Genomic DNA, 20,814 nt, shown 5'->3' on the forward strand with positions numbered 1-20,814 from the left:
AATGAGGTTCTCATTACAATTCCATGGGCTTGGGCCACACTGGAGGAGGAGATAGCAATACTCTTCCCAAAAGAAGAGCCAGACAAAACAAGTAATGATAATGATCACTAAATTGCAATACTTAGCATATTAATTTCAAGCTGCTCTCAGATGGTCAATTGTCCCCTTCTTCAATGTTAAAAAATTATGTTTTCTTCTTGTAACAACCATGTTCCAAGTGCTAATTTGATTAAGAGCAATACTGCTTTTGAGAAATGTCATAATCTCAATTTGCACTGTTTCTAAGTGTTCCACTAATCAATTCTGAATTCATAATGTGAATCAAGTCTCCTTATATTCATCAACAATAATACAATACAGAACTGTCATTAAAAGCAGAAATGGTGAAAATAAATTCTCACAGGAATACGCTTTATCAGTATGGTAGAAAGAGAAAAATAAGCAGCAGGAAAGGTTACAATTTTCTAAAAAATCAAGTTACTTTGTTTTAGCGAATTTTATCTCCTATAGATACTTAGAAATATATTAGTCAAAGTTGAAGGAAGGTAATTTTATATTGAACAAGATGCAGAGAGGAAAGGTGTTTACTTGATCCACCTTCTGACCCTGGTAATATTACCAGGCTGGCACTACAAGCTAGTAATGTAAAATGTGGACATCTTTGCAGACAGGGAATAGTGGAAGGTTTCATAGGAAACCAAGGTGATTAGGTGAAATGGAACCAGGGTTTTTGGTGAATGATTCAGACCTCACAATTTCTTTCCCTTCTCTGAGCTGTGGTTCCTCTTCTTTAAAATGGAGACAAATCTAATAACCAATTTATAGGATTACTTTAAAGAATAAAATAATCATTTAAAAAATATTTTAGATTGCAAAATACAAAAAAAAAAACCCAAAAGCTCTAGAATGAATGAACATTATCATATGATACTACTGACATGAATTCTCTCCCCATCAGACTTGAGAAATACAGGATGGCTGTCCTTTTTTTTCCCATTAATAACAGGTAAGAATGTCCTGAACAAATTAATGCCATTAAAGAGACCCTTGAAGCCCTGTTTCTTCTTAGAGGAATCAATTTTTATCATTTGTTTGTCCTGAATGATGAAACAAATTACCAATTTCAAGTGATCCATCCCTTTATGAAAACAAGACCAATCAAGATCTACTATGCTAAATGAAAAATTAACTTTGTTAGCAAAGTCCAGTTACTGAATAAAACCGTAAGTCATACAAGTAAATTTCACAAAAATAGTGATACAATGACTATTACAATACAGGACTTCTATTGGTTACACTTCCACTGCGGTAGCTAACTCCTCCGTCTAAGCTGGTCTTACAAACAGTATATGTTGTGTATGGGAGAAAAAGTAGGAAGATGTTTTCAGACAGTCCAGCAGAACTGCTGTCTGTCCTCTCTGCCACCAACCAGGAAGGGACATTTCTTCTTCCCGCATTTTTGTTCTCTCCTTCTACCATCTACCTCAGTATCCAGAAAGATTCCCCACTGCAGACCTGCCATGTGTGATATCCCTCCTTTTAAGACAATTCCATACAGCAAATGTGTTGAACGCCCACAGTGTGTCAGGCACTGAGCCATTTGCGTGGGATATGATGAAACACAAGATGGATAGATGCCATCCCTACCCTCAGAGAGTGCATTCTCTCGGGAAATGATTCATTTTCAGTGTGTTGGGTTCTGAGAAGGTGAAGTGCAGGAAACAAAGGGGAGCATGAAGCAAAATGTAAGCCCTGCCATGTGTCAGACCACAGGGAGATTTGTTTGGGGCCAGAGAACCCCATGACAAATCTCCTTGGTTTTAGGCATTTAGTAAACATTAGTACCTGTGATTCATGAAACTTCAAGTCTCACTACTTCTGATGACATAAACTTTTCAAATTATTCACTAATCAGAATATTTAAATTTCATGTGATGATTAAGTTAATGCAGTTTTTGAGTGTGTAGCAACAGGAACTGGTATTGGGGAGGGGGTGTTGGTGCTTCTGGACATTGCATTCGGAGGGTCTCAGATTCTATTTAAAGAATGCTACTTACTTCTTTCAGAAAAAAACTTTGCTGATTCCATCCAGCCTAGCCTCATCCTTCTAGGTTAGGCCTCCACATCTGTGTTTCTATAATGCTCATCTGTGCTCTCTCCCATATTATATTATTGTGTGAGCCTGCACTCCTGGAGGCTCAAGGAAGCAAGGGTAGGAATGATTGGATATAAGTGATCAAATGATGTCATGATAATCTAGTCTCTTTCCGTGTGTTATCTATATAGTTCCTTCTGTCTATTGTTCTCATCCTCAGACTGACCCTCTCTATGTGGGAGGCTGCGGGTTGTCCCATATTCTCAATCCTTCTTTGGAAGGAGAGATCTGCTGATATCCATATGTCAAATTTTATCAAAGGGCCCTGATTGGAATGGGTCAGCTCACGTTCTTACCCTTGAATCAGTCTATAAGTTTCATGAAGTAAACATGGAGCGATGGAGGAATTGTTTCTCAAAGGCACATTCACTGTTCAGACAGAAATGTCACTGTATGTATTTTATGAATATTCAATTACATGTCTGTCTCCCCTAATGGACTACATGCTAGAATAAAGATCATGTCTGATTAATCTTTATATACTCAGTGACCAGTACACCCATAACAGGCATTCAATAACTGCTGCTTGAATACATATGCAATAAAAGAATGTAAATAAACATCTAGGAAGAGAAGAGAAAAGAGGATAGGCTGTGCTGACATAAGTTCTGAAGCACATCAGCGTGTGTGAGTGCAGGGGTTGCTTGATGCCAGACAATGTGGAGAGGATCAGAACTATTAAGAATAAGTAGCTCTTAACCTTTAAATCACTTTGAAAATGTTTCTGAGGATGCACTGCTTTATTGCTCAGCTGACACCAGTCATAGAGAGGCTTCATTTAAATCTTAGCATCTCTCTTTTTAATAACAGTGAGGATGCTCAGGGGAGGATTAAAATGAACCATGTCCCTATAGCACAGCTCTGCCGCTGTGTACTAAATGTTCAAGTCTGTGAGGCGTTAGGGACTTGGGGCCCGAGGTACCACCTGCAAAGCCAGAAACCTTGCTGACTTCAACTTAACTTTTAGGAACTATGAAGTGAAAGTGTTCAAAAGCAGAAAATCCTGTCCCATTTTTATTATACCACATTTTAATAACATTAAAATAGACAAAGGACCTGAATAGACATTTCTTAAAAAAAATATATATATATATATAAAAGGCTAGGGGCACCTGGGGGGCTCAGTCAGTTAAGTTACTGACTCTTGATTTCGGCTCAGGTCGTGATCTCAGGGTCATGGGATGGAGCCCCAGGTGGGGCTCTATGTTCAGTGGAGAATCTACTGGAGATTCTCTCTCTCCTTCTCCTTCTGCCCCTCACACCCCCATGCTCTCTATATCTAATATAAATAAATAAATGTTTAAAAAAATAAAGATATGTAAAAGGCTAATAGACACATGGACAAATGTTCAACGTCACTAATCATTAGGGAAAATCAAGTTAAAACCACAATGAGATAGCACCTCATACCTGTTAGAATAGCTATGATCAAAAAGACAAAAGACAGTAAATGTTGGTAAGGACGTGGAGAAAAGAGAACCCTTGTGCTCTATTGGTGGGCTTGTAAATTGGTACAGCCGCTCTGGAAGACAGTATGGAGGATACTCAAAAGCTTAAAACTAGAACTACCATACAATCCAGCAATCCCAGTTCTGGGAATATATTCAAAGAAAACCAGAGCATGAACTTGAAAAGATACTCACATTCCCCATCATAGCAGCATTATTTACAATGGCCAAGATATGGAAACAGCCTAAGTGTCCATTGATGGATAAATGCATAAAGAATTTGTGAGATATATACACACCCACACATACACATACATATGTATATATGAGATGAAATATTCATCTATTAAAAATGAGAAAATACCACCTTTTGTGACCACATAGATGGACTTTGAAGGCATTATGCTAAGCAAAATAATCTCAGAAAAAGACAAATTCTGTATGATGTCGCTTATATGTGGAATCTAAAAAACAGAAGACCTCATATCAGACTTATGCTTTCAAACGGTAGAGGGTGGAAGGCAAGGAAACTAGAGGAAGGTGGTCAGAGGCAAGCTTCCAGGGTGCCTGGCTATCTCAGTTGGTAGAGCATGCAACTCTTGACCTTGGGGTTGTAAGTTTGAGCCCTGTGTTGGGTGTAGAGATTATTTAAAAATAAAATATATATATATATATATATTTTTTTTTTATTTATTATGAGAGTCTCACAGAGAGAGAGAGAGAGAGAGAGGCAGAGACACAGGCAGAGGGAGAAGCAGGCTCCATGCACCGGGAGCCTGACGTGGGATTCGATCCCGGGTCTCCAGGATCGCGCCCTGGGCCAAAGGCAGGCGCCAAACCGCTGCGCCACCCAGGGATCCCAATTTAAAAATAAAATATATTTTTAAAAGGTACAAATTTCCAGTTGTAAGATAAATAAGTACTAGGATATAACGTGCAGCACGGTGACTACAGCTAACGCTGCTGGAGGATATGTAGGAAAGTTTCAAGAGAGTATACTGATCCTGAGAGTTCTCGTCACAAGGAAACTTTTCTTCTTTTTTCGTATTTCTTTACCTTTTACTGTATTTTTATGAGATGATGGATATTAGCTGAACCTGTTGTGGTAATCCTTTCACAATATATGTGAATCAGCCCATCATGCTGCATGCCCTAAACTCACACAGTGATGAATGCCAATTATTTCTCAATAAAACTGAGGGGGTGGGGGTAGGCTCAGATTACAATGGAAAAGTCCAATAATAAAAATAGTTCCTTCCAATTAGGACATAATGAAATGAAAAGGGTAATATAAATATAAAATGCACATATATGGGAAAACTAAACCTATTAAAATATTAGGAAAATAAAACAAGCAGATTATTCAGAAGTAGAATAATTCAGAATATTCAGAGTCAGTGCCCCCAGAAACAAAATTACAATATAAAATTATAATATATCAGTACAAAGGTCATTCATAGTCATCTGTATTTGTTATTGTGCTGTGGAGAATAAAACATCTAAAATAACTCAGTGCCTTTGTTTAGGAGAGTGAATCCTATGCACGCATACGAGCGCGCTATGTGCACACGCGCACACACACACAAATGCAAAAAGGCAGAATTAAGCACACTTAATGTTTTATAAGGAAACAGCCTATCCATACCAATATAACGTTGAAGGATGGGGGAGGAAAGGGAATCCATTATTCACCCCGGGGAGGTGCATCATTTCTTTGGGATCAGTTGAGTTTTTCTGGAATTTAACTTATTCAGGGCACTCCTGCAAAGGCGCTTTTCAATCCAAAAGTCAAGTCATCAAAACAAAAAATGAAGAGAGTAGTTTGTCTTTAACCCTTCTGATGAAGCACAGGTAAATTTAAGGCATTTCTCTGAGCACTAACAAAATGTGAAACCATCCATAGAACAAATAATGCATAACTACTTATGGCAGTTCTTTCTATTTTTATTTCTGTGTTGGAAAAGGTTTTGGTTATATAACATAATAAAAATAAATCAGACAGACATGATAATATTAAAGTGAGAGCATGAGCTAATCAGTCAAAAATGCACTATAGTTATTTTCAAACTGGCTCTGCACCTGGAAGCAAACTTAGTCATCACCCCCATCTTGTCATCACTATGAGAATCTTTGAGTGACTGAAGACAGGAGCCACAGGATTTCAAAATACCAAGATTCAGACTGATAAATGGCTAAACTCTACTATTTGATAAAGAGTTTGGCATTATTTTGATCCATTTAACTTGGGGAAACTACATAAGATGAACTGTATGACTGAGTCTCACCCATTTCAAAAAACTTGCTGAATCCATTAAACAAATTCTTAGAACTAATATGTGCTCTCATTTTCCACATATAATTCCTGCCAGCCCATGTATTAAGTTCCTCCTGCCCCACCAGCCTGGAGATAGTGAGGTCTCATAACAAAAATTCCCTGCTAACAGAGGCCTCTCCCCAATATTTCGGGTAGTCCTCGGGGCAACTGTCCATGTGTCCATCCCCACCCCCGCCCCTAACACACACACACACACATACAAAACCAACTCATTTTCTTCCATGGCGGTCTCTTCATGATGCCTGCCATTCAGAAAGCCATTTGGAGGACACTGAGCACCAGTGAGCACCATCTATGAGGTGCCCAAATGTCTCTGCTTTCTGATCAGCCCTCTAAACTCAGAGGTGCTCAGTACCTTCCCCATTCACTGAGGAGCGAATCTCTCCTACCTCCCTGTAGGTTAAAGATGAATAGATCATTTACTTTAACTTGAATAGCTTTAAGAATGGAATGGGCCTCTAATGAATAAGTTACCCCAAGACAGACTAAACTGGGCCTGTCCCAGGCAAACCAGGACCAAGAGTCAACAGATATATGGTTCCTTTTTCACCCAGAACTTACAAGCCATGGAACCGCTTCCTAGTCCCTCACCAGGTCTTGGGTTAGGACAGCAGCTTCAGCTGCTTCCTTTCTTTCCACAGGCCTCAGACATAGTCCCCAGCTCGGTAGAGAATGACACCATACTGTCCTCTCCAACGTTCACCAGCCCCACTCCAGCTGCCCACACGTTGAACTCTACTTCACAGGTCCTCCTTCCCCAAGACACACCTAAGCCAAGATACTCAAGATAAATTTTATTTTTTTAAAAGATTTATTTATTTTGAGAGAGAGGGGGGGAAAGAGAAAGAGAGAGAGAGAGTACCCAGGCATTTGGGGAGGGTGGGGCAGAGGGAGAGAGAAACAAGCAGACTCCCTACTGCATGTGGAGCCCATCCCAGGACCCATGAGATCATGAGCTGAGCCAGAACCAAGAGTCAGGGCTTAATGAACTGAGTCTCCCAGGGGCCCCCTCAAAATAAATTTTAAAAGGCACTGCAGTGTGGTAAGTCCAATCTCAGCTCAGTGCTATCAACTTACTACGCTAAGGAAAAAATAAAAAGACAATAAGCTTTTTTTTGCCAAGGCCCAATTAATAAGTTTGCCTGTTATGAATGTATAGAAAGAAATCTTAATTATTCCTCTTCTGTTTGTCATTAAATATTGATAATTGCATCTGCCCTGTATCTGGAAAAATGTACAACAAAGCAATATTAGTGAAATAATGTCTATACAGCATTACTGAGCCCTGGGAAAGGGGGAATTGCATTAATAGTAATAATAATGTCTTCAAAAGAAAAGTTGAGATAAGGAATAGCCATCCATGAAATTTCTTTAATATTGATTATTTAAAAAGAATGTATCAGTCACATTTATTAACATTTACTGACTGTGGGTAATCCATAAAAAACTAATGACCACAGTCTAATAGTTAAGTGTGTATGTTCGATGAGAAACTCTCACATCTTTGAAGAGAGTTTTTAATAACTGACTACATAATAATCTTCTGAAGCAGAAAGGTTTTAGGGACAGATCACGACACAATTATACCCACGACTCAAAGAGAAAATAGTTCTGGTGGAAACCTTAACAAAGATCTTTCTTGGCTTCCTATTTGCATTCAAAATAATTCCATTTGCATTCAAAATAATTCCATGGCATTTGGTTAAATGTTAAATAATCAGACTACCAAGATTAGCTTCATTCCATTGATTTGGACTGCCTCTAATGGGCAGAGAAAACAGGACATTAGGCAAATATAAAGCATAGGACTTTGCACATTTTGGTTGCTCAATGGATATTGATTCGATAACCTTGAAGTGTTCCCAACCAGACAGGCAATGTCACATCTCTTGAGAGAAGATCCTGAATTTAGGCTAAAAACAAAGGATGTCATTTCTGAGGATGCAGGAGGCTTGCGATTTCTCTGACTGCTTTTCGAGGCTCAACAAGAAGTTTCACAAGAAAGGAGCTCAGTTCTGAAGAGGGGGAGAGGAGGGACAAGTGATAACATGCAGTCTATGAATAATAGGACAATTCGGTTTGAATCCAAATCAGAACAGCGTGCTGCAGAATTGGCGCTCTTCGTGTGAGCTTCCATGAGGTCAGTGGGAGGATACATCAGACTCCTGCCAAAATAGTCTCTCCTCCTGTTCCTGGCTTCATTGACTGTCTCAATGCCTGAAAAGCTACCATTAGAGTGTCACCTGTTTAGGTCATGAAGCCCTTTTGGGTCTTCTAGAATTTCCCATAGAAATGAAAACCACTCCTGGGAAGAGTAGATATTTTCTCCAACATTTCATATATATATATTTATATTTATATTTATATTTCATATATATTGAATATATTTATATATTGAATATATAATATTTTCATTTCATATATATATATATTTCTAGTCCTTCAAAATGTGTCATGATAAACAAACAAACAGACAAAAATACCCCAAAAACTCTGTGGTCAAGGAATTTGGTAAAAGCTCCATGCTTTGTTAACTCTTCAGGATTCATAAAACCAAGGAACATATTAAATAAAGACCAAAATATACGGCAAAGGAAAAAAAATCATAATGGCTTAATCTAGTATTTGCTAACATATTTTGTAGAGAAAATAATTTGGAATACTTGTTAGCATCTAGAATACTGTAATATCAACTCATCATCAGCATCAGTGTATTTTCTAAATGTTTTTGATGCATAGAATAGTCTATATATCGTGGCCCATACATTTAAGAATTTACCATATCCGTCATTAGAAAAATAACACAGGTCCCACATGGGAAACTAATGAACATATCTGCATATATACACACAACACTTTACACCTAGTGTCAGGGCTTCTGAGGAGTTAAGATACTTGACCTCAGGTCAAATATCTGTGAAGCCTTCAGGCTGACTTAGGCTGAATGAATCACCCACTAATATTTTGATAGCACTTAATTTATATCTCATCTTTGTTAATGATTGCATTTCTCTCTTTTTTTACTAGGTAGTGACCTCTCTCTCTCTCTCTCTCTCTTTTTTTTCTTTCCCTTGAATATCAAGCACAAAGCAAAAAACTGAGCCAGTGTACTTTGTATTTAGGAATTGATTAAATAATTGAATGAATTAGACTGGACTGGAAAATTCCATGGGAATAAGGCTCACTTCTGTTTTTATCAGTTATTGTACGCCCAGCTCTTAGCACAATGCCTGCCACATAGGGATTTTGTAAATATTTGTTGCATAAACATTGGATAACTTGGTTCTGCTTATTGAAAGTGCCTGGTGTTTAGAACTCTTATGAGACTTTCCGAACAAATATGGTGTATTTTATACCAATTTAATCTTGGATTCAAAAATATCAATTGATCCTCCTCTCTATCCTATCATTGACCTGGCTCAATGTTTATTTCATGGAAGTGGGCTGAAGTCTGAAACTCTTCATATCCACTTCTTTCCTTTTCTGTCTCCTTCTCAGGAGTCAGACCGGCATTGTGATCTGGAGGTCTTCCTTGCCTTCTCCAGATCTTCCTCTTTATCCTTCCCTTTATCTTTCTCTGGCATATCTCCTGAAACATTTCTTGCACATCCAGTCCTGACTTGATGTCTGCTCAGAGGACCCCAACTAACACAGCCAACTACAACACCATTCTGAGATTCCATTCCATTGAGCTGCTGGGTGAAGTCTTTCTCACAAGCATCCAAACCCTCCACAATCACACAATGAAGGAAAGATTCTCCATCCCCCAGCAGTACCACTCTCTTGGTACTGAATGCCAGGGCTAAGTCTTCCCTTCCTCCTGAGGGAGACTTGATTTGGAAAGCATCTTGTTTGGCGTCCCTGGTTGGCTGCGTCAATTAAGTGTCTATCTGCAGCTCAGGTCCCGATCCCAGTCGGTCTCATCAGGCTTACTGCTCAGTGGGGAGCCTGCTTCTCCCTCTCCCTCCACCCTTCTCCCAGACTCATGCTCTCTCTCTCTCTCTTGCTTTGCTCCATCTTTCAAATAAATAAATACAATCTTTAAAAGAAGAAAAGAAAGGATCTTGTTTGATAAATGCAAAGGAAAGGGAATTGCTCAAATAGAAGGAAAGAGGATTTACACGCAGAATAGAAGAACTTGTCTAAAACTATCTCTTGAAAAGCCTAATAAAAGGTACTACTGATTTTTCCAATCGGCAAGTAGTTATTTTCCCATACTTAGTGTATTAGAGTCCTAGGGCTGTGTGACAAAGCACTGCAAAGGAGTGGTGTTGAATGACAAATTTATTCTATGATAGTTCTGGAGGCTAGAAGTCTGGAATCAAGGTGTTGGGGGAGCCGTCCTCTCTCTGAAGTTTCATGCTTTTCTCTTAGCTTTTCATGTTGCAGAAACCCTTGGTGTTTCTTGGCTTATCAATGCATCAGTACAATCCCTGCCTCTGTAGTCACATGGTGTTCAGCTTGCATGTCTCTAGGTCTCTTAGGGGGGCACCAGCCATAATGGAGAGCCCACCCTAGTGACCTCCTTTTTACTAGTTTCATCCACAAAGACCCTATTTCCAGATCAGGTCACTGGTACCTAGGATTAGGACTTCAATATTTCTTTTTGAGAGAGACAATTTAATCCAAACACTTGGGGAAGGGAACATTTCTTTGAATAGAAAAACAAAAAAAGTGCATAATTAAATAAAATTTCTCGGTGACTTAGTAAATAAGGGAACAAAGAATTTTAGCTAGTGAATCATGCTGCTGCTCGTCGTGCCTTTAATGTATGTCTGATGTGTCCATGTCCTTTACATCTTCAGATGCTCCTAGCTCTTTGGATCGCTGCTGAATATTGCTGGGTGGGAAATGAAATCAAGCTCGAGTCTTCTAAACTTTAGCCTGAGAATGATATGAATTGATAGGCACATTTATTACCACTGGTAAAAGCACTGCTGGTTTAAGTAGTGACCTTTCTCGCTGAAATTAATTGAGTCTTTTCAATGACCCTACTTGTACGTGAATACACTCTCCTGCTTTAGAGAAAACAGAATAAAGAAATCACCAAATCCATCAGCTAGAAAGGATTTTATGAAGTACTTTGTAGATAATAAATCATAGCACACTAAAACTTCACACGTATATGAGACAACATTTTTAGGAGCTTCCAAATTCCTGCCCATCTCATCCGCCGCAGGGAAGTGGCTGAACTAGGATGGGAAATTTTAGCCAATGTAGTGAATGGACTATTCAAAAACCATTCAGAATAACCCTTCTCCCTGACTTCATTATAGAGGCTGTGAAAGCTAAGAATTTGAACTCCTCCCTCCCTTTGTGACTAGAGGCAGCCATGTAACACACTTTTGGGGGTTATAATGCGTAGGTACAATTACTGGTGACAACATTCCTTCTCGATAGAAAGACAACCTCTTCAAGAATAGTGTTCTTGCATATCATTACCCGTCAGCCTCTCATCATCCTGCCAGGAATGTATATGTGGTACCTGGGATGCAGGGACCAGCTTACCACCAGGAGTCCTAAAGTTCTTATTGAAATGGTGGAGTAAGACCATTGAAGGTGGACTAAAAAGCGCTGAAATTGGATTTTAATATTGGATTGTCCATTTACTGAACTTGAACTTAGCTTCTATGGCAATGATTATCAACGAGGAGCTCTTTTGCCTGCCAGGTGATGTTTGGCAATGTCTGGAAACATTTTTGGTTGCCACACCTGCACGAGAGGGAAGGTACTACCATCTAGTTGGGTAGAAACCAGAGATGTTGCCAAATATTCTACAATGTATAAGACAGTCCCCAACAACAAAGAATTATCTGGCCCAAAATGTTAATAGTGCTGAGATTCAGAAACTCTAGTCAGTAGGTCTTGAGTTCTTTAATGTTAAATAAGGGGGTTTTTCAAAGATGACATCTATGGGTTCCTTAAAAAATGGAAGGTAGTCTGTACAACGTCTGACAAGAGAATACTTGAATTACAGTGTACCTGCTTGATAGTGATTTAAGCTACCTTTTACTATAATAGTCATAAAGACTAAATAACAATAGCAAGAGTTGCATGTTTATTAAGTGAAAAAATCAATATGCAAATGTGTAGGTGTTGAGTGATTACTTCCATTATAAAAAGAAAGTGAATGTGATTATAGCAAAATAATATAATAGCTATATTGAGGATTTTGAATTTCTTCTTCTGTTTTGCAAAAGTTATTCAATGTGAATATGCTATTTTTATAATTTGAAAAATAATTTTTTAAGTAAATGAGTAGGAGGAAAGATTAAAATACTCAAATAATGTTGATTTCGCTGACATTTGTGAAATTTCTTCCTAGGCTTACATAGTAACACTATGCAGTGTAATGAAATATTTTATGCAGTTGAGTATCATTTACAGTGATTCAGCATGTCAGCAACATTCTTTTTCTAGAATGTTCTTTATGGCTCCCTAAATATGGAATCAATGGAGTTTAATTCATAGGACTACCCCCACCCCCCCGACCCCAGAGTTTTGTGAAAGCATCAGAATTACCTACAACATTAAAGTGATTGTGTGAAAATTTGTCCCTGGAAAAGCTTATATTTGTTTTAGATTCCTATGGCTGCTGAAACATATTACCACACGTGGGTGGCTTAAAACAACAAAAATGTATTCTCTTACAGTTCTGGAAGGCCGGAAGTCCAAAGCAAAAATCACTGAGCTAAAATTAAGGTGTCAAAAAAAAAAAATTAAGGTGTCATCAGGGTCTGCCCTCCCTTGGAGAACTTAGGGAGAAATCCTTGCCTCTTCAGCTTCCAGTGCCTGCAGACTTTCTTTGGCTTGTGCCCCCTTCAATCCCATCTCTGCCTCTATCTCCTGATATTTTTCTCCTCTGTTTTTCAGCTTCCTCTGAATTTTTTCTAGAAAGATACATGTGATGGCATGTAGGGCTCATATAGACGATACAGGATAATCTCTCCGGCTCAAAATTGCTAACATAATTACATGTTTAAAGGCCCTTTTTCTAAATAAAAAGTTCCAGAGATTAGATTGTGATATCTTTGGAAGCCATTATTCAAGCTACTAGCATGTTATATAAAGAAAATATAAGTCTAATTGCGAATCTCATCTGAAAATCTGAATTTCCATCTATACGAGCTAGGACTTAAAATCTGGCATGGTCGTCCAGGATTTTAATCCTAGGAAGGGTAGAATGAGAGAGTAAGTAAGGAACATGATTTTCCTACTAAATGAAAAAAATCACGAGACGATAAATTTTAGGGAAACTAATTTTTTAAACACATCAATGTAAAATGTTTTCTTTTAAATAGGAATCAACCAATAAAATTTGTTTCACCTGTATCAACATTTAAATACATGATGGCCCATTATACCTAAAAATACAATGCTTAACATTGTTTCACCCTATTTCCACAACTGTGAAGTGTTCTGAAAACTAATTTGAGGGTTTAACCTTAACATTACAGTTCAGTAAACATAAGACTGAAATGATGAAAAAGGCAGGACTGTACTTACTTAGCTTGAGTTGGCTAAGAAGCTGAATATATCTTTAACTCTCCAATTAAAAGATATTTTAGCAAAATTATGAGAGTGTGCAAATAATTAAAGCTCTAGATCTTTTATTTCTTTTCCCCATTTGGTTATTTTAATTCTTTAGATTCAATTTCAAAATAACTCTGTCAAAGGCTTAAATTTGGAAGTAATTACATATGATAACTGTTTTTATATTTCTGTTTTCAGCCAGGAATATTTCTAAATTTAAACATTAATTTCCTTATTACTTGGAATATTTTTGATATTGGAGTTTAAGAGCCTTTAATGCTACTCATTTGGATGCAATTAGTAAAACCTACTCCAGTTATTTCCAAAGTCAATATTAAGGAAACAACTTGCTAAAATCTAAATAAATGAATAGAGTTACCACCTAAGTTAGGCAACCCATGATCTAACTTTATTACAGTTGAGACTGTGAGTATGCAGCGGCCCCTGGGTGGCTCGGCTCAGTCAGTTAAACATCAAACTTTGACTCAGGTGGTGATCTCAGGGTCCTGGGGTGGAGCCCCGTGTGGCTCTCCCTCTCACTCTGCCCCTCCCTGTCCCCACTTGTGCTCTCTCTCTCTCAAATAAATAAATCTTTAAAAAAGAAAAGAAAAGAAAAGAAAAGAAAAGAAAAGAAAAGAAAAGAAAAGAAAAGAAAAGAAAAAAGAAAGAAAAGAAAAGAAAAGGCAAGGCAAGGCAAGACAAGACTGTTAGTATACCATGTAAAAGGAAAAGAAAAAAAAAAAAAACCTTGGCACAAAATAGTGTTCATGTGAAGCTAGGTTCATGTCTTTTATCTCTTTCAGGAAAAGAGAAATAACTTAAATGATGCATTTTTTTAATGATATCTTTAGTATTTGCTCTCCTTGAAATAAAGTTTCAAGAATTGGAAGTTTCAAAAACTGTCTTTCAGATCCCCTAAGTAGTAAGAGACTATAAAAGTTAATACATGTCTGTACCTAAACTCCTTCTTCCTGTCTCCAAGCCCCTTTCTTAGAGGACTACATCCAATGTTCTGTCCCCAAGCACTTGCTGAGTGGTAGTTTCAGTCGCTACTTGATTTTCCATGTCTCTCATTTCTTCTTCTTCTTTTTAAAAAGATTTTGTTTATGTATATGGCAGAGAGCATGAGCATGGAGGGTGGGAGAGGGAGAAGCAGACTCCCTGCTGAGCTGGGATACCCACCCGGGGCTCCAGCCCAGGACCCTGGGATCATGACCTGAGCTGAAGGCAGGAGCCTAAGTAACTGAGCCATGCAGACACCCCCCATTTATTCTTTAAACCCTCTGTAATAGACTTTACATGAGATAATACCTCCATGACACTGTTTTTTCATCAGTTTGGTATATTTTTTCACTGTGGTAAAATATATATAACATGAAAATTTTAGGGCTGCCTGGGTGGCTCAGTCAGTTGAGGACCAACTTTTGGTTTTGCTCAGGTCGTGATCTCATGGATTATGAGATGGAACCCTCATCCCTCTAAAATAAATATATCTTTGGGACGCCTGGGTGGCGCAGCAGTTAAGCATCTACCTTCCAGCTCAGGGTGTGATCCTGGAATACCAGGGTCGAGTCCCACATCGGGCTCCCTGAATGGAGCGTGCTTCTCCCTCTGCCTGTGTCTCTGCCTCTCTCTTTCTCTCTCTGTGTCTCTCATGATAAATTAAAAAAATCTTAAAATGAAATAAAATAAAAATAATAAAATAAATATATCTTTTAAAAGAAGAAAACAATTTTACACGTACAGTTTTGTGGCATTAAGTACATTCTTATTGCTGTGCAACCATCACTACCATCCATCCCTGGAACTTTTTCATCTCCTTCAACTGAAACTTTGTACCCATGAAATGGTAATTCCCCATCTTCTCTATTTCCCACACCCCCTCCACACACACCCCCAACCCCTCGAATCCACGCATCTACTTTCTATGAATTTGGCTCTATCAATTTGACTAATCTGGGTACTTCACGTCAGTGAAATCATACAATATGTGTCCTTTTGTGTCTGGTTTAGTGTTTTTGAGTTTTATCCATGTTGCACCATGTGTCAGAATCTACTTACTTTTTAAGGCTGAACGATATTCTACTGTATGTATGTACCATAATTTGTTGATTCATTCATCTGTCGCTTCTACTTTTTGGCTATTACAAACAATGCTACTGTGAACATGGGTGTACAAATATCCATTCAGGTCCTTGTTTTCACTTCCTTTGGGTATATGGTCAGAAGTTGAATTGCTGGCTTATTAAGGTAATTCAATTTTTCATTTTTGAGTAATCACCCTAGTGTTTCCTACAGCAGCTACTCATTTTACATACCCACCACCAATATGCAAGGATTCCAATTTCTCCACATCCTCACCAGCACTTGTTATTTTTTTTTTTTTATAATAGCCACCCTAATGAGTATGAGTGGTATTTCATCCTGGTTTTGATTTAATGATATTGAGTATCTTTTTATGTGTTTATTGGCCATTCAGTTGTCTTCTTTGAAGAAATGTCTATTCAAGCCTTTTGCCCATTTTTTAATTGAGTCATTTAATCAAGTCATTTAGTCAAGTTAATGTTGAGTTGTAGGAGCTCTTTATATATGTGTTCTTTATAAATGTTCTCAGCATATATATGATTGTAAATATTTTCTCCCATGGGTTGCCTTTCATTCTGTTGATAGTGCCCTTTGGTGTATAAAAGTAACATGATACTATTTTAATCACAACTTATTTAATCCTCATAATTCTATGAGGTAGGTACTATTATTATTATCCACATTTTGCATATAAGGATATTGAGACATAGGAGATTTAAGTAATGTACCAACATCCCATGGTAATGACTAAGCTTAGATTTTTTTAAAAGATTTTATTTATTTATTTGAGAGAGAGAGAGAGAGAGCACACAGGGGGAGAGAGAGAAAAGCAGGCTTCCTCACTAAGCGGAGACCCCAACGTGGAGCTGCATCCCAGGACCCTGAGATCATGATTTGAGTCAAAGGCAGATGCTTAACCAAAGGAACCACCCAGGCGCCCCTGAATGAGCTTAGATTTGAGTCTCTGATGTACTGAATGCTTTTGTCCCCCCCTCCCCCCGCCAAATTCATATGTTTACAAGTCTACCCCTTATTGTGATGGTTTTAGGAAAGGGGCCTTTGGGAAGCAGTTAGGATTAGATAAAATCATGAGGGTGGGGCCCTCATGAATGGGATTAATGCCCTTATAAGAGTTATAAGAGAGCTTGCATCCCGATCTCTCTGCTCTCTACAACGCGAGGCTATAATGTGAATTTAACAATCTATGACCTGGAATAGGGCTCTCACCAGAACCCTATGGTGCTGGCACACTGATCTTGAACTTCCAGCTTCCAGAATTTGAGAAATAAATTTCTGTTGTTTATAAGCCACCCAATCTATGGTGCTTTGTTACAGCAGCCTAAAACGACTAAGACAGAGCCCATGGGGTTGTCCCAGAAACATTATATCATGGACACCTCTGATCATGGACATCTGTGGCTTCCTGATTACCAAATCCAGTTATCTTTTCTCAGTCCTCATTCTATTGCCTAACTTTTTATCTAGTATTTCAGTTCATATTCTTTCTCTGAGAAACTCTTCTTCCCTTGGCTACTACATTTTTCTTGGTTCTCTTCTTATTTCCAAGAGATGGTTGCAGCTCTTTCTTCAGTCTTCTGTGCCTCTCTTCATGCTCTCACCTTCAAAGGTATTACTTTAGCCTCTGTCTTTGCTTGTTCTACAGACTTCGAATACCATCTTTCTTCTCTCTTCTGGGCTGAATTGTGTCCTCCCAAAACATGTTAAAGTCTTAAACCCCTGTATCTGTGAATGTGAGCTTATTTGCAAATAATCCAGTTAAGGTGAGGTCAGTTGGGCAGGTCCTAATCCAGTATAGCTATGTCCTTATAAAAGGGAGAAATTTAGATACACACACAGACATGACGAGGGAATACCATGTGAACACACAAAGAGAATGCAATCTAGAAGCCAAAGAACACCTGAAGTTACCAGAAGCCAGAAGAGAGGAATGTAATAGATTCTCCCTTAAAGCTCTCAAAAAGAAACCTACCCTGCTGATACCTTAATTTCAGATGTCTAGTCTCCACAACTTGTAGACAATAAATTTCTCTTGTTTAAGCCACCCAATTTGTGGTACTTTGTTCTAGCAGCCCCAGGAAACTAAACACTTTCCAAGGGCTTAGAGACAAGGATTCTGTGAACAGTTTCTCAAACTCCTATCTCTGGTCCTAATTTTCCTTCTGTGTTCTAGGCCTACCATATCAATAGCACCTCATGACTCCCCAACCATGATCCTGCCTTTTCAGAATATTACTCTTCTCTCATGTCCCTTCTTTCTTACCTTTGGCCCCTACCTTGCAACTTTGTAAATGAGATATCTGTGGCCCCAACAACTCTGGCTGAAAACTACAAAGTCACCTTTGAGTCCTCATTTTCCAACCCCTTGAAGCCATCTCCATTTTTGTAATGGAGAGAATGTAATTTGTAAGAATCATGCGTGGCCCATTAGTTTCAGAGACTAGTATCAGGTTCCTGGCCCTGGCAGCCGTTATATCCCATGGCCAGTGCCCTGTCTATGGACTCAACTCTACCTTTTAGTCAAAAAGGGTTTATTTAGACCCTGTAGCCCAAATATTGGGATGCAGACTCAAGAATCTTTGCTGTTCTCCCAGATAATATTATGACCCAGTATCTGGGCACTGGCCTTGTTTCTTCTTATGTAAATAACCAAAGTTTTGCCTAGCATCTTAACATTTAAAACTGAGGCTTTCTGCCTGAATCCTAGCCCAGTGGCTAGAGTTCTCGTAACTGCTCACAGATGTTCTTGAGACCTGAGATTCCAACTCTTGCTTGGATCTGGGTTATTCACCCTGGAGCTTGACCACTAGCTAGTACACCACCATACCACATCAGGGATTCAGACTCAGCTTGTTTGCCTAACATAGTGCCCACTATCCATGTCACTCTCTCTCTCTTTTTTAATTAGCTCAAGTATATTTAGTAATGAGTAGTTCACAGAGTATATTTACATCTATTCTCTTATTTAATCCGAAGAGCCTCAAAAAAATCCAGAAATCTGAGACGTTAGATAACTCACATGAGCTCATAGAGTTAGCATTTGTTATACCAGCGCTTAGACCCAGGCCTCCTGGCTCTGAATCCCATGCTCTCTTCACTTCACAACATTGCATGCTCCTGTGTTCCCGGAATCTACTGGTTAGATGGAACTTTTTTCCAGCTCATATCAGCCCCCTGGGGCCCTCTAGCTCCAGATCTCTCTCCTCATCCGCCCTTCCTTGCAGTAGATAATCTGTCATATTCCAACATTTGACAGCTGGCTGCTTTTGAAGTGACCTTCAGACTTATGACCCCCCTCCTCCAAAGGCTAAACATGGTCTAAGGAATTGCAAAACTATATAGTCCGTAAACAAGTCTGCAAACATCCAAGTCTAAGGTATTCATACTATCCCTAACAGGAAGAAGGCATATTCTCAGAGAAATTTTTAAAGATGAGATAGTGAGATTCCATGCAGAGCCAGCACAAGCTGTAATTGCAAGAGGAAAGAGCCCAACTACTGACTCTTGAATGAGTAAGTGATCACATAGGACTAATTTGTCTCCCCAATTTTTTGTTCACTTTCTCATTTCAAGATGATGAATGTTAATCTTTTATTAATCTTCTCTCTCTTACTTAATACTGAAAGAGAGCATGTTGCATTGTGCATTACCACTTCCTTCCTTGGCCTGGAAGATGCCTGGCATCTAGGAAAAAAACACAGTGGTGCAGACCACGGGCTCTGGAGCAAGACCACCCATGCAGGAACCCTGGACTCAACATGATCAGCAGTAACCTTGACCAAGTTATCTAACCTCTCTATACCTCATTTTCATTACTATAAGATGGAGCTATTCATAGTACCCTTGCCTCAGTGTTGTTGGAAAGATTAAATTATTAATATGCATAAAGTGCCTACCACAGCACTTTGCTGTACAACTTGCTATTTAACTGTTTGTTATTCTGTATGTACAGGAACGAGGAAGTAGCAGGCCCGGATCCCTAGGGGAATCATTACTGCTGGATAGTCAGAGGAGATTTAAAAATGAAGACTTCAGAAAACTCCATTAGTTGCTACGAAATGTCTCAGTACTTTTTCCTCCCATACAACAAATATATATAATTAGTTTTTTGTATGAGACAGTCCTTTCAACCTAATAAATATGTATGACCCTCATAGTAGTAGTTAGAAGATGCCAGCCACCTGACTTAGATACAGAGTGAGCAAACATTGTTACAGAATAAGTTGTTTTTTGGTCATAAGGGAAAAAAAAAAGTTGGCAGTGGGCATAGGGTCAGAGCATCCTGCCAAACCCAGTTTCTTGAAAAAGATGAGGTGAAGTTCCATCATAACTTGTCTCCAGTGGCCTACTTATAATTGTTAACAAATTAAAGATGTGTGATGAGTTATATCTTCCTGTGTTTTCTTTGTATACTCTTAAAATTTACAAGCTGGGTTAATTAGCACAGGAGTGAAGAAAATTAATCGAAACTACAATAGCATAATTGCACCATATCTTGTGCTTCTGAGTTACTTTTTTACAAAGAAAAAAATAATATTTCCTATGATTGTGTCAGGTTATACAGACTCCTTGATAATTTAACGTACACAGAATTATCCTTATTGTTCTATCTGCCCATTTCTGCAATTAGAAACATCTTAACAAATTATATCATATTATTTCTCTGGATTACAATGTAACTTTAAACAATTAAAATATGCACACTTTAGATATATGAAGTAGTGTTCTATAAATAAAAATAAAACTGACATATCAACTGTAATGGAAAAATTATATAGGAATTAAATTGTTAAGGAAAAGAAAGAGCAAAGGAAATGCATTAAGTCACCCGTCTTTTTAGGTATGGGGATCTAGAGTTTTTTTTACAATAGTCCTTGTAATATGTCCTTTTTTAAAAAAAAATATGACTGAAAATAGGCATGTCATCTTGCCCTAGATCCCATTACAGTTCTAATTTCATTCAGGCTCTGGATTCTTTTCAATAGTAGGTGTTAACGCAGTTTCTAAACCAACATGACACAAATAGGTTTGGCTTTTGAGAAGTCAACTCGAAGGAGAACCAAAACCCTATGTAGAGTTACATGACAGGAGAAGCCATCACCATAAAAAAAAAAAAAAAAAAAAAAAGATTAGGAAAAAGAATTTATTTAATATAGACAGAAAAATGGGAGATACCGATCAAAGGAAATTTCATTGCCTTAATTAATCAATTTCAAAGTTTTCCCTTTGATCTTGACCTA

General features: G+C 38.3%; 1 long non-coding RNA gene across 1 annotated transcript; it reads left to right on the plus strand.

The window, feature by feature from the left end:
- Positions 1–27: 27 nt before the first annotated feature.
- On the plus strand, positions 28–19,947 carry LOC144294283 (uncharacterized). Its single transcript, XR_013361710.1, has 3 exons — positions 28–91; positions 18,973–19,086; positions 19,201–19,947. It is a non-coding gene; the product is annotated as an uncharacterized LOC144294283 (long non-coding RNA).
- The last annotated feature ends 867 nt before the right edge of the window (positions 19,948–20,814 follow it).

Source organism: Canis aureus, chromosome 22, assembly GCF_053574225.1.
Source record: "Canis aureus isolate CA01 chromosome 22, VMU_Caureus_v.1.0, whole genome shotgun sequence".
In the NCBI taxonomy this organism is placed as follows: domain Eukaryota; kingdom Metazoa; phylum Chordata; class Mammalia; order Carnivora; family Canidae; genus Canis; species Canis aureus.